The following is a 12,223-nucleotide window of genomic DNA, read 5'->3' on the forward strand; positions in this document are numbered from 1 at the left end:
GATACCTGGCGGTACCAGGGGTCCGAGGGCGATCCAACCACCCAACTCATAATTGGGTGGTTGGACTGCCGGTGAAGTGGTGCCTGCACTGCCCCTGTGGCTACGGCAGTCCATTGTACCGCTGTAGTCATAATCAGGCCCTAAGTGATTTGCCCAGAATCACAAGACGTTGCGCTGATGCAGAGACTCAAACTTAGATCCACAGCTCCCAAGTTGACAGCTATGGCTGCTGCGATATATCCTCTCCTAGTGACAATTGGTCTCATGCAGGTCGAGTTACGTGGAACCCTTAAAGGGGTAGGGTCATGCGGGCCCCAGGACCAGGCCACAACAGTCAGACCAGTTTTACCAAGTCCGTGGAGTATGAGTGCAGAGTTGTTCTAGCTGTCCTTGGTGCTGAATGGGAGCTGCGGATGGTGCTGCTTTTACTGCTAACATAGTGCTGCAAAAAAATGCAAAAACACTACAGGTACACAGTTGCTGATATTGGATGATGGATGCATGGTTTTCTATGTAGATGCAACATTGAGATGGTTACCGGATTGGTGACCAACAGACCTTGGCAGAGGTAAGCTCAGCTAAAAGCTTACGGAACTTTACTGGGCCTGGGGGGTAAAGTAGTGGCATGAAACTTTGTAGCAGTTGAGACTACAACTCTTACAATACGCTGGACCACCTGGATATGGGTAATCTCACTGGAGGGCCCAATGGCCAGCGATTCTTTGGATCTGGAGAGTGTTTTTACCTGCAGTTTACAGAGGACTAGAGGCACTAGTCCAGGGGAGACTGTAGGTGCTTCAGGCATCTACAAGGGTTCCTCTCTTCATGAGTGTTGAGTTTTAGCCTAGGATGGGGCCCGTTCACTCAGTTCCAAGTCTGTTGCGTCAGGTACAAAGTATCCCTCTTTTGCTTTGGTTCTGTGGGCAAAAGAAAAATTGAAGGTTAAAAAGAGAATTATAAGAAGGGACAAACTCCACATGATGAATCTGCAATCAGAGGTGCCGCTGCGCAATCATCATCAGACAAAAGTACTGTTGTCGTCCTTGATGTGTCCGTCCCTCTATCATTGACCCTTATTCTTTCTTAAGTAGTAAGGGTGAATGATGGCCTCAGTTATAAGTCTGAGCAGATGAGCCAGGATAGATCAGTGGCCATACCTGGTAAGGCTGTGTTTCCCATGAAGGTGGGAGCTGAGTCCTTTAGGCCAGAGGCTGATCAGAGGTGGGGCAAGGGATTTGTTGTCAGCCCCTATGGGGAAGTGTAGTGGGTTCTTCTATTTTTGCTGACAATGACACGGAACGTGTTCTAAACAGATCATACATTTTATCTCTTTTTAAATAAATTCCTCATTTGGCCAATCCTCTATAGATATCTCCTGGTTGTTCTTCCAAAAGCCAGTACTATTGTCACATCATAGCCATTTCTTTTGGTTCATTTTTATTCCATGATAGTGGTGGATGAAGTTATGAAATTACTGGATGATCTCTGGTGGTCGGGCTTTTCCAGGGAGTTGTCAACCCATGAGAAAGTACAGGAGGAGAGTATGGGTCTTTCTGTTAATCATTTTAACCATGATCCCTTCGTAGTGGGTTTGGGGGGCCATGAGGTTGCCTGATCTGATAAGATTTTTTTTGTTAAATCTGAAAAAGGGAGGCAGGTCATTCATAATCGTGAAGAACTATCAAAACAGCACAATAATAAAAAGAATTGTATTGCAGGACCAGTGAATGATAAAAGGGTGATTTCAAGTCCCTTTTTCTATAGATCCTGATGGCTTTGGAGTTAATTTGTTGTCATGGAATATTGCTGAGGAGACAAATGTTATGATTATTGTACTGCAAGAGACATGGGAATTGGATGAGGTGATGATGAGTGATTATAGAGTTTTCAGCATTAAAGCAGTTAAGAGGATATTTGATTGCCCTGTGGGGGCTTAGCTGATGTCATATCTGTAAAATATAAAATTGTTGGGGGATTTCATTTCAGGAATTTACGATTTTTTTGACAGTGTCAATCTTCTATCAGTCATTGAAAAAGCACGATGAACGGGGGATAAATGGCTACCCAGCTCTAATACTATTCAATACATACCTTGCACAAAAAGAGCAGGAAAAACAGCTAACACAGATTATGGATTTGATGGAGAAGGTTAATTTGCCCTTTGCCGGTGTGCCAATTTTGTTGATGGGTGATTTTAATGCTAAGATTCCCTCTATCGTAGGATGAGTTCAAATTTGAGAAAGAAAATGTTTTGGGGATTCCATGCCAGGTTTTGCCGCACCAGTTGGAGGATGTGCTAGGTAGAGAATTAGTTACACTGTTTAATAGCCTGAACATGAGTATTATCAATGGCAGATGCATATGTGTTAATTCTGCCATTTTTGGCATGTTTATCCCCAGATGTTTTGCTTTTTGGCCTCCTGTTCTTGACCCATTTTTCATTGGTTTTAGGAGTCTGGGCACTTTACCACTGCTAATCAGTGCTAATGTGCATATGCTCTCTATGTAAATTGTGTATGGATTGTTATTTCCATGATTTCTTATTGGATTCACTGCTAAATTCCCCAAACCTGTAAATCAAATGCTACTAGAGGGCTTGCAGCAATGGTTTTGCCACCCACACAAGTAGCCTTTCAAAGGTGTCTCAGACCTGCCAATGCCAAATCTGTGTGCTGTTTTTACTGCCATGTCTACCTGGCAAGTGCACCCACTTGCTAGACCCGAGCCTACCATTTTCTTACATGTAAGGGACCCCTCAGGTAGGCCCAAGGTAACCCCATGGGCAGGGTGCAGTGTATGGGAAAAGTAGGAAACGTACTGGTGTGTTTTACATGTCCCAATAGTGAAATACTGTGTATTTCACTTTTCACTGTGAAAGGCTGTCTGTCCCTTAAGCTATCATTGGAGCTGCACTCTAATATTTTAAATGTGTAACTTTCTATTGGGACTTGATAGAGAAATGGAGTTTAGGGGCTCTGAACACAGAATTTATTAACAGATGTTTTAGTAAAAGTGTTTTTTAAATCGTGTGCTTTAAAATGCCCCTTTTAGAAAATAGGCATTTTCTCGCTTAACTGTCCTGTTTTCCTCTGCCTGTTTGTGTATTCACCATCTAGTTTTGGAGGAATAGGAGATGGGGATGTGCATTCACACTAGACAGTCACGAGAGGGGTTGAGATATGTCCTGCCTATGCTGGGTGACTCATAGACAGGCTGAATAGACTTTTTCTGCATTTAGAGTTGTAGGAGGATTTTTCACTAGCACCTGAATTGGCTTGTCTGCTCTGCACAATGCTGTGTCCACCTCTTGTAGTGTAGCTGGATCAGTGAGGACAGAACTGTTTTTCACTAAACTCAGAGACTTTCTGCCAAAAACTTCAAAGGTAAAGGTAGTATAAGTATTGGGGCCCTGATTCCAGAACTTTAGAATTCGTTTGGACTAAGGAACCTGCCAACAAGAAGAGCTGGAGTTGCTGTGAGGAGGAACTATCACTTTTCTGTTTGGCATGCAGTGGCTGCTTCCGTCTTTGGCAGTGAAAGGACTGGACTTTCGGCAACTTATTTTGCTGAGTTTCTCCAAGGGCTTGACGTAGAGCTTGCCCCTATTCAAGACGTCTCAGAAACAGCAAGGACTTCAAGTTCATCTGCTACCAGCACCGGGAACTGTGTGTTTTGTGGGGTAACAGAAGAAAAGCAACCTAACACCGTCAATCATCTGCTGCCATGTCCATGACCTGTTGGCACCGCACAGAGCACTGACCCGCTTTGCACACCAACCCTGGGCATTGCCATCCTGGTATCCCCCACGACAAAGCTCCATGCCAACATCGGCACTGCTCCCTGCACCGTAGCCTTAGGGCACCACTTGTATGTTACTCAACGCACCACCCGGTCCCACACTGCAGCCCCTACACCTGCCAGTGCTCCTGACTTTAACCTCACGGAGTTAGATTTGCAATGCCTGCAACTTCAAGGGCCCAACATCTCTTAGACCGAAACTCCGAAGCTGACGCCTGCCGACGCTGCATCTTTGGATCTTATTGCAAGGTCCACGACACCTGCCATTTCCAAGGTACTTGTTGTGGCTCATCCCGACACCGTGGCTGGCCCGTGATGCCGCAGTCAGCCTGAACTGTTGGATTTGTTTGTTCACAACACAGTGATAGCCCCAAATGGAGCTAATGACTTCAAGGAACTGTATTTTAACTCAATTTTGGGAATATTGTATTTTTATTACTGTATGTTGGATTTTTATTATTTTGGTCTTGTTTTACACAAATACATATTGGCTAATTTTATAAAACAGGTATGGTGTCCTTTGGTAGTGTTTTCATTGTATTACTGTGTGTTATGTGCAAAAGCTTAACACATTGCCTCTGAGATAAGCCTGACTGCTCATGCCAAGCAACCAAGAGAGTGAGCAGGCGTTATTTTAGAATTGTAATCCCCTTACCCTGACTAGAAAGAAGGGCCCCTACTTGAACAAGGTGCATAACTCTGCCAACTAGAGACCCTCATTTCTAACAGTAGGGGATCAGCCTACCCAGCTCATTTTTGATAAAGGGAGGGTGTCCACACTGACAACAATGTTGCTTAGTAATAGACCTACTAGTAGGTGATTTAGAAGGCAGAGACCATAAGCCACTAATTCTTTCGCTGTAGAGTGTTGCCCATTTGAAAGTCCATTGGAATAATAGTCAGCCAATCTACTGCTTGAACGAGGGTAGATTAGTATAGAGAGGAAAACTAAAACTTTACACTATATAAATGGAGTGATGGAGCTGTTGAAAACCAGACTACTTTATCACCTCAGCACATAGTGCAGGATTATAGGAACTTAATTGCCTCCATATGTGAAGTGGCGATAATAGGTTCAAATAGTGGTAGGGTTAGGAAGGACACATCCAACTCCGTTAAGGCATGGCTAAGGGTATATTAACAAGAACATAAGGGAGGCCTATAAACAGGTGGGGCTAATAGGGTGTGCCACATTAATCTACAGAGAAAAAACTATAGGAAAGAGATAAGACAAATAGTTTGGGAAGAAAATAGAATGTATGGCAAACAGGAAGCATTATGGGTTTCTGGAACATTGTTAATAGTGTGTTGGGGTTGTCTAAAAAATTGTAGCAGTGCCAGTTCCAAAAGAAACATGGGTGAGGTACATATCTGAGATGTAAAATTAAAAGAAGCAAACATGGGAGTATCAGGGGCATGTATTCTGGGTCCCAGAAAAGGGGTTGGGGAGGTATTTTTGGCTCCTTCAGTAAGTAGCATTGAATCTTTAATAAGTGGCTTGAAAATCTCTAGGGCTCAATGCCCTGACGACCTTTCTTCTGATATAATCAAACTCAACTATAGTTTGTGGACTCAAGTCTGGGGTTCGGTGTTTGGAGTGATAATCAATAGACTTGACATCCCAAAAACCTGTAAAGGTAGTATCAGGGTTCCGCTGCATAAAAAGGTTCAACAGGACCTGCCGTCAAGATATGGTATGATTACCCTGTTGAACATCCCCAGTAAGATCTATGCAAACATCTGCTGGGGTTATTAGAAGACTGTGTAAGTGATGAAAAAATATTACAGTCCAAATGGGTTTCTGTAAAGCATATTCAACAATGGATGGCTTTTTAATTCTAAATCTTTTGGCCCAAGAATATGCCCTTAAAAGAAAACAGCGCCTTTATGTGTCATATATCAATTTGTCTTTAGCAATCAACACTATTGATAGGGCATTACTCTAGGAGAAGATGTGTAAATGGAAGTGTCCTCCACATCTATTAAAGCCGATAGCTCAACTATATGAAGACTTATGGACAATAGTTGTAGTAGGGAGCAAGGGAGCACTGTCCGGAAAAATCGCTAATCCCAACAACCTTACACAGGGGTGTATTTTGGCTCCGCTCCTGTTTTCTGTATATATTGCGGATGCCATGGTATGATGAAACCAGGTTCAGTCTTTTCAACCAAAAGTTGGACTCAAGGCCATTACAGTAATGTTTTATGCCGATGATACTGTGTTCTTGGACCTTACACTAGTCAGCCTTCAGAGGCAACTGGGTGTCTTCGCTGAATACTGTAAGTCCAATGATTTGAGAAAATAAATATGGCTGAAACAAAAGTTATGGTCTTATCGAAAGGAAGGGTGCAGTCCATTAGGTTTAAGTGGTGGTTAAGTGGTGTTTCAGTGGAAGTGGTTAAAGAATGCAGATATTTAGGCCTTGTTTTTAGATATATATTCTAAATTTTAAACCCCATCTAGATCTCCAGGAAGCTCATTCCAAGGCTATTGCAGGTGCTTTATATAGGTTGGACCTTGCTCTGGGCCACAGGTCCATCAAAGTTTTAATAGAGACCTATAATGCTAAAATTGTAAATCTATTATTGAACGGCTGCAGGGGCGTAACACAGGCCCCTGCATCCCCCGCAGTGCGGGGAGGCCCTCAAGTTCCAGGGGGCCCCCTCAGCACTGCACGTCGGCCGGGGAGCTCCTGATAGAGTCCGGAGGGGGCTCCTCCATGTATCTTGCAGGGGGGCCCCCTCAATTATCGTTACGCCACTGTACGGCTGCCAGCAAAATATCTTAAGTGGATGCAGGCTATTGATATAAACACCTGGAGAAAGTGGTTTGGCTTGCCGAAAGGATCCATAAATAGTGCCCTGAGATTATAACTGGGCCTCACTAACAGAATATTTAAATATTAACAGCGGCTCCTTAACTGTTGGTCTTGTATGCTTAAGTTGAAGGAGGGCTCCTTAAGGCAAATAATAAAATCTTACCTGCATTAGAATTACATTGGCCAATGCGCTGTTATCGCCTGGATATTTGGACATTGCAGCAGGGTGCAAATTGCAAAATATGTCTATAGTCCAGAAGAAAATAATAGTAAAACATTTAGGGCCAGATGTACGACACACCAATTAGCGAGTTGCAAATTGCATCGCATTTGCGCCTCGCTAATTGGGATGCACAACAGTGTCTGAGACACTGTTTGCGATTCCCAATAAGGTTGCAAATTACATGTCTCATGCATATTAATGAGGCTGTCGCAATTTGCGACCCCGTTGGGAATGGCAGGCAATCCCAGGGATGGTGGCCTGATGGATCAGCAGACCTCCATGTCTGGGACTGTGTCAGGAATCGGGCACAGCGGCGCCTACCTCGCTGATCCCCGAGGCAAAGACTACATTTCCCATGAGGCCAATGCGGAAGTGTGGATAAAGGCGCTTGGATGACGGGTGCCGGCGCGCGTAATTCTGTAACTTGCTTCCGTTGTGTCCGGCGAGGACGCCAGCGTTTGTCTACGGAGGAGTTTGGCTGTGAGGAGCACCGGCGAGGACTTCAAAGGCCGGATTAGCTGCGAATCGTGAGTACCGCAATAGAGCAGGTTAGCTCTCGCGGTTTCGGGACTTGGTTTACTTTGGAAACCCCTGGTAACGGAATCCGAAGGACGGTTCCGGTTCTACGCCTGGGGTACTAGGAAGCAGAGACTTCTTTTTCGTTGTGGTTTTTTTCTTTGGAGTTGGGACGCGCAGCGGAGCGGGGCGGTGAGTTCTACTGCTCGCTACCGTGTGTGTTTTAGTTCGTGACATTTGTTCTATCAGGGTTTGGATACCTTTGGGATACAAGGAGCTCTGAATGAACCCCTACGAACACCTGTGCACTGTGAATAGCAGATACTAAACCTGTATTGAATATTAGAACCCCAGGAGGGGACTTCATGGATGCTACACCTTTCGTTTGTTTTTCCTGAGTTTACAAGGAACATGCATTTCCCCCAAGCAAGGCAGAGGAGGTTTTTGTCTGTGGTACGTGTGGTGTAAAACAGTGCTGGTGCAGAGTGTCTGAAGGTGGGGAAGAGAACGCCCTTAATGTTTGTGCTATTGTGTTACAGAACGGTATAAAGGCTCCTGAAGACTTCGGGGGGGAGTTTTCTTCTTTCATCATTTCAGGTATCACGAATAGCCTTTAGCGAGAATTCATGAGAGTAGAGTTGTACGTACTTGTCTAATGCCTTTGTTTCTTTGTTGTTTTTGTTGTTGCAGGTCCTAACTCCCTTGCTGTTCCTTCCCTTACCCTTCCCTCGCCTGGTCCCTCGAACACCCTGTTTATTGCTCCAGGGTGTTGGTGATATCAGGAGGTGGAGCCTTTTTTCTACCGCCGCTGGATTCCGTGGAGCGTACTCTGACAGAATTACGCGCCCACGAATCTAGCTCTGCCCAATCCAGGGGTGGTAAAAAAATGGCGACCATGGACCAGGTCCTTCAGGCGTTGTTGTCGGTACAACAGGAATTGGCTGCCTCCAAGGCAGAGACTGCTGCCTTAAGAGATAAGGTAGAGAGGTTGTCTCGGAACCCGTTTGACGCTTCTCCATCAGCATCTCAGATACAGGTCACGGTACCTCCGCCTATCCCTTTGGCTAGTCCGGAGAAATACGCAGGAGACCCGATGAAGGTACAGGTGTTTCTGACACAGATACTGCTGCATTTCTCTTGTAAGCCAGCCTCGTTCCCTACACACCACTCACGAGTAGTTTTTGCTATATCCTACCTCGTGGGGGATGCGGCCAACTGGGCCGTACCATTGGTTAGGAACAACGTCGCGGTCCTGTCCGATTGGGATGCCTTTAGAGATGAGTTCGAAAAGGTTTTTGACCGAAGGGCCACCACGTTTAGTGCAGATAAGGAGCTTCTTGAACTGAAACAAGGGAAGAATGAGTTGGTCACGTATCTCACTACTTTTAACAGGCTCATAGCTGAGACGGCATGGCCGTAGGAGAAAAGGATGTCCTTGTTCTACCAGGGCTTAAGGGACGAGTTAAAGGACGTATTGGCCCAGATAGATCCCCAGCCTACTACGTGCAAAGCAATGATCAGTCTAACGTTACGTTTGGACGGCCGCATGGCCGATAGAGGGGGTGATAGAAGGCGGTGGGACAAAGGGCTCAGTCGCCCGGAGAGGAACTTTAGACGACAGGTGGACACTCAGGTAATGGTGTCAGAACCGATGGAGATAGGGGCGGTTAGAACACCGTTGACAAGAGAAGAAAGAGAAAATCGACGAGTGCATGGGTTATGCATGTATTGCGGAAAAGGGGGTCGTTACGTAAGGGAATGCCCTTCTAAACCAAAACAGGCAGGGGTCTGGCCCCGGAATAAGAGTACGACTGTGTCCTCGACGCTACCCATCGGACCGGCGGAGGAACAGGCTGCAGGAAAGGGTTGGAAGATACCTTCTTTGGCCACCACTAGTGTTAGAGAGATTGAGTCTCACATAGTGCTGCACATGATGTTGGAAAGCCGGCAACAAAGCCACCTAGTGAAGGTGATGATAGACTCCGGGGCCACCGGAAACTTTATCCATGACGGCCTGGTAAAGAAACTTCAACTCCGAAGAGTAGTGAAGGAAATGCCTGAGGAAGTATTGGCGGTGGATGGAAAACCGTTGAATTCAGGTTTAATCATAGAGAAAACGGAACAGGTCTGTTTGGCTCTTAGAGTCCAACAGGAGAAGCATCTAGATGAGTTGACTTTGAACATTATTGAGGCACCTCAATACGAAGTCATTCTGGGGATGCCATGGTTGCGATACCACAATCCTACCATTGACTGGAGAAACAAGACCATTCGGTTTCAGTCAGAGGAATGCAAAAGTCATCTAGTACCTTTCGATCTCTCAGCTGCTAAGGAGTTAACACATCCACATGTAGTAGCTACAGCAGCGGAGAAAGAAACGCAGTTACCTAGGGAATATGCCTCCTTTAGTGATGTGTTTAGCGAGAGTAATGCAGAACAATTGCCTCCACACAGAGAATACGACTGCCGCATTGATCTAGTGGAGGGAGCTACCATTCCAGCCTGCAGAGTGTATGCGTTATCTGTGCCGGAAACAAAGTACTTGAGAGAATATTTGGATCATTACGTACAGATAGGTTTTATTCGACCTTCTTGATCCCCGGCGGCTTCTCCGCTATTTTTCATAGCTAAGGCCAATGGTGATCTCAGGGCATGTGTGGACTATAGACAACTAAACAAAAACACAGTAAGGAATAGATACCCATTGCCCCTCATACCGGATTTGCTTGATCAAGTAAGGGAGGCATCTATTTATACTTGACTAGACCTAAGAGGAGCGTACCATTTGGTATGCGTCAGGGAGGGGGATGAATGGAAGACGGCGTTTAAGACCAGATTCGGATTGTTTGAATATACTGTTATGCCGTTTGGCCTTTGCAACGCCCCGGCGGCATTCCAGTATTTTCTAAACGATGTATTAAAGGACTATGTGGATCTGTTTGTTGTCGTGTATATAGATGACATCCTCATCTATTCAAAAGAGGTCAAGGATCACGTTAGTCATGTATGTCGAGTGTTGTTGCGACTGCGGGAGCACGGGCTTTTCTGTAAGTTGAGCAAATGCGAGTTTGGGGTAGACAATGTAGAATTCCTGGGGGTGATGCTATGTCCAGAAGGCCTGCACATGGCCCAGAGGAAGGTTCAGGCCGTACAGGAATGGCCCGCTCCGAAGAATGTCAGAGATGTGCAATGCTTCCTGGGCTTCGCTAATTACTATAGGAGATTTATCCTTCAATTCTCCAAACTCGCTGCTCCCATTACACGTCTTCTAAGAAAGGACACTTCTTTCCAGTGGTCACAGGAAGCAGAAGAGGCTTTCCGCTCGCTGAAACAAGCATTTACATCGGCCCCGGTGCTAGCGCATCCCCGACCAGAACATCCATTTATCGTGGAAGCGGATGCTTCCGAGGAAGCCATAGGTGCGGTTCTGTCACAACGGAATCAATACACCGGACAACTGCACCCTGTGGCCTATCTGTCAAAGAAACTCAACTCGGCAGAAAAGAACTACACCATTGCCGAAAAGGAACTGTTAGCTATAAAAAAGGCATTTCAGGAGTGGAGACATTACCTGTGGGGGGCCAGTCACCCCACCACGGTATATTCGGACCATCGGAACCTCCAATTTATGAAAACAGCTCGACATCTCTCTCAGCGCCAAATGAGATGGATGCTTTTTTTTGCAGGCTTTGATTTTACAATCACGTTCCGTCCTGGAGTGGAGAACCGCAAGGCTGATTCTCTGTCTCGGCAGGACTCGATAAGTGACACCGCACAACGCTCAACTCCAGACTCCATCATAGATCCGTCCAAGGTGCTATGTGCGGTTACTATAAATCAATTCTTGGAATGCGTGAGAAGACACGCTACCAAGGACGCTTGGCATGAGTGGGCTCAGAAAGAGGAAGGGCGTACAGTGCGTGATGGGTTGCCTTTTCAGGGAAACAAGCTCTATCTTCCCACCAAGGAACTCCGTCTGAAGGCTTTTACCTGGTGCCATGAGTCTCTATTGGCAGGACATCCAGGAATCCAGAAAACATTACAGTTGACTCAACGCCGTTTCTGGTGGAAGAACTGGAACAAAGATGTGACCTCTTGGGTTAGCAAGTGTGAGGAATGTGCCCGAGCCAAGACGGAAAACACTAGGAAGAGAGGGAAGCTCATACCTTTGCCGACCCCCAGGCTACCGTGGCGAAACATCAGTCTTGATTTCATCACAGGACTGCCACCTGAGAAGGGGTATTCCGCCATTATGGTGGTAGTGGACGGACTCACAAAAATGGGGCATTTCATTCCTTGTGGAAATCTACCCACAGCTGGTCAGACGGCTCAGTTGCTACTGAGCAACGTTATCCGAGCACACGGAATCCCGGAAGTGATTGTATCCGACAGAGGACCCCAGTTCATAGCCCGGTTCTGGAGAATGTGGTGCAAGGCGCTGCATATTGAATCTGCCTTATCAACGAGCTTCCACCCACAGACCGATGGCCAGACAGAACGCCTGAACCAAACGTTAAAGAAATACCTCAGGTGTTATGCGAAAGAGGCACAGGAATCCTGGGTTGATCTCTTGTGGATGGCCGAACTGGCATACAACAACGCCCAACATAGTTCTATAGGAGATTCCCCTTTCCACGCCAACTTTGGATACGATGCCCGAATCCTGCCGATAACGATTCCAGAAGAAATAGCAAGCCAGCCATCGGTGGTGACTCAGATAAAGAACCTACATAAGGTACAACGCAAGATAAAGACCCATTTACAGCGAGCCAAACTGACATATAAAAGGTGGGAAGACAGGCATAGGAGCGAAGGGCCACACTATCAGGTGGGGGATCGGGTATGGCTATCCACCAAGAACATCCGG

This window comes from Triturus cristatus, chromosome 1_2, assembly GCF_964204655.1.
Source record: "Triturus cristatus chromosome 1_2, aTriCri1.1, whole genome shotgun sequence".
NCBI classification, from domain to species: domain Eukaryota; kingdom Metazoa; phylum Chordata; class Amphibia; order Caudata; family Salamandridae; genus Triturus; species Triturus cristatus.